General features: G+C 38.1%; 1 pseudogene; it reads right to left on the bottom strand.

The window, feature by feature from the left end:
* Positions 1 to 1,434: 1,434 nt before the first annotated feature.
* LOC138156334 (small ribosomal subunit protein eS7-like) lies at positions 1,435 to 2,038 on the bottom strand (annotated as a pseudogene).
* Positions 2,039 to 2,642: the final 604 nt, after the last annotated feature.

The following is a 2,642-nucleotide window of genomic DNA, read 5'->3' as shown; positions in this document are numbered from 1 at the left end:
GAATTTGGCTTGAGGAGGGAGTGAAATCCACACTAAATAGGGTATCTCACCCTCGAGGAGAGTAGGGGAGGAGAAGGTAATGAGAGGGGGGATGATGGAAGGGAGTGCGGGCTGGGGGGGAAGGAGGTTGGAAGCACCCACTTTTGAAAAGGGATGGGAGCAAAGTAGAGAATAGAACAAGTGGGAGGTGGGATAGGAGGGAGGGAAATATAATCAGTCTTTTACAATATATCTACTATGTTATTGTTTTGCATTAGCCACACATGTACAACATATACTGAACTGCTTATCTTCCCAGTAAGGGTGGGTGACAATGGAGGAAGTGAATGAATCTGGAATTCAAAGTTTTAAAATCAAATACTCGAATATATATATAATACTATTAATATTATTTTACATTTAATTGGGTCATAATATATACAGACACTGGGGCATGGAGATCCACTGGAAAAGTAGAAAGGTGTATGGGAGAAAATATGGGAGAGAGCAGATTGGAGGAGGGGATATCCTGTGGGACTTCTATTTTGGGGCAGTGTGTAGGGAAAAAATAGGGAGAAAATGTGTAACTCAAAATCTGGTGGAAATGAATGATGTAAATCAGAAGTTAATAAAGCATTTGAAGAAAGAAAAAAAACTTTTTCACCATCACTTTTTCATATCTAGACAATTAAGAATAATAAAATCAAGTTCTGATTTCAGTATTTGCTGATTTCTGAGACATAAATGCCAAAACTAAAAATTCAATAATTGGCCCTTGAAAGCTTGTGTGAGCTGCCTCCCAAGCATTCCTGGTTTGTGGAGAGATCTAGAATGTCCTTTTAGTGAGCAGAGATGTGGGAATGGTAGACAGCATTTTTTTTTATTTACACAGATTCCTGCTGTGGGGGCTATGAAGCATGCCAGGTGTTCTCATCCTAAAGCCCTAGAACCCTGAGATACCAATGGATTCTTTAAAGCTCTCCATGTTAAACCCATGAATTTTTGTAATCCTTCCCCCATGCAGTTGCTGACGGGGGCATCAGAGTCTTAAATAATGCTACCAAAAGGAATCTAGAAAACATCACTAAGAATTATGATGCCTTGGGATAGAAAGGACGCCGAAAAGAGATATTGGTCAAGATGGTGGAGGTGGCTGGCTTTGCCCAACACATTCTGCCTTTTCTCTCTCAAGGTACCCTCCTACCTCAGCTAGGATAGCTTCAGAAGAAAATTTTCATGAGAGACATGATAACTATTCAAGTATCTGAAAGATTTTCAGGTAGAAAAGTGGCCAATTTAACTGGCTTTCAGATGGTAGAACACAGAGCAACTTATTGAAGGTACAAAGAGACACATTTATGCTTTATGTTTGTTTGGGGAGGGGTACTGACAACAGCAACAACAACAACAATAAACTTCTTAACAATTAGGAACATTTTTTTTTCTTTGAACAATGGACTTTAATCATTTCTGCATTTACAGCTGGAACTCTGGGAATTCAAAATTAACATCTTTGCCTGTCAGCTTCTTATAAACGTCAGAAAATGTTTCTACCTTGTGCTCCACATTTTTCTGCTGTGCTTTATCCATTTATGAGTCTGCTGCCGTCTAGTTTTACACAGATTCTCTTGCCAACAATTTCACTTGGAAAGACAAGGTCTTCAAGGATTACATCACACACAGCAGTCAGAGTATGGCTCCTGGGATGCTTTTGCTTACTTTTTCTTGTTGGCTTAGGAAGAATTCTCCTCTGAGCAATAAAGACTACATGTTTGCCACTGAATTTTTTCTCCAATTCATGAACTAGTGGTATTTGGATCTTCTGAAAAGATTTTAGCTGAGGAACTGGAACAAAAATGATTATAGCTTTTCTGCCACTACCAACTTCAAATTCCTTAGCTGCTGTGATATTCAGCTCTCTTAATTGAGCCTTTAGGTCAGAGTTCATCTCCAACTACAATAGAGCCTGTGAAATACCAGACTTGAACTCATCTGGCTTCTCGCCATTGGGCTTCACGATCTTGGTGCTGGAGCTGAACATGGCAATGCCTGATGAGTGCTGGCCTAGGAAGAGCTAGGAACAAATTTCTTAATAATTAGGACTCCCTTAAAATGATAAAATGGCATGGCTTGTTTTGTGGGTGCTAGGTTCATCCTGCTTGGAGATGATTCCTTTCAGTTTAAGATGTATCATATTCCTGATGTTCCATTAAATTATAACATTTTTGGAAATTGAAGGGATGCCCATCATTTGGGGAATAGTTAAACAAATTTTGGTATATGAATGTAATGGAATACTATTGCTCTGTAAGAAATGATGAGCAGGTGGATTAAAGGGAAAAAAAAAGACTTACATGAACTGATGAGGAGTAAAGTGAGAAGAACCAGGAGAATATTGTACAAAGTAACAGCAACTTTGTGTGATTACCAAGTTTGGTAGGCTTAGGTTTTCTCAGCAATGCAATAAATTAAGACAATTCCAAGATGAAACATGGAAAATGTGATCCACACACAGAGAAAGAACTGTGGAGTTTGAATGCAGATTGAAGCTTATTATTTTCTCTCTTTTTTCTTTTTGTTTTTTTTTGTTTTTCCCTTTGATTTTGATTCTACTTTACAACATGACTAATAAGGAAGTATGTTCAAAATTATTGCATATATAT

Source organism: Petaurus breviceps, unplaced genomic scaffold, assembly GCF_028583685.1.
Source record: "Petaurus breviceps papuanus isolate PSGF00001 unplaced genomic scaffold, PetGlider_PUasm1.0 154, whole genome shotgun sequence".
Taxonomy (NCBI): Eukaryota; Metazoa; Chordata; class Mammalia; order Diprotodontia; family Petauridae; genus Petaurus; species Petaurus breviceps.
This window is presented reverse-complemented; position numbering and strand designations above follow the sequence as displayed.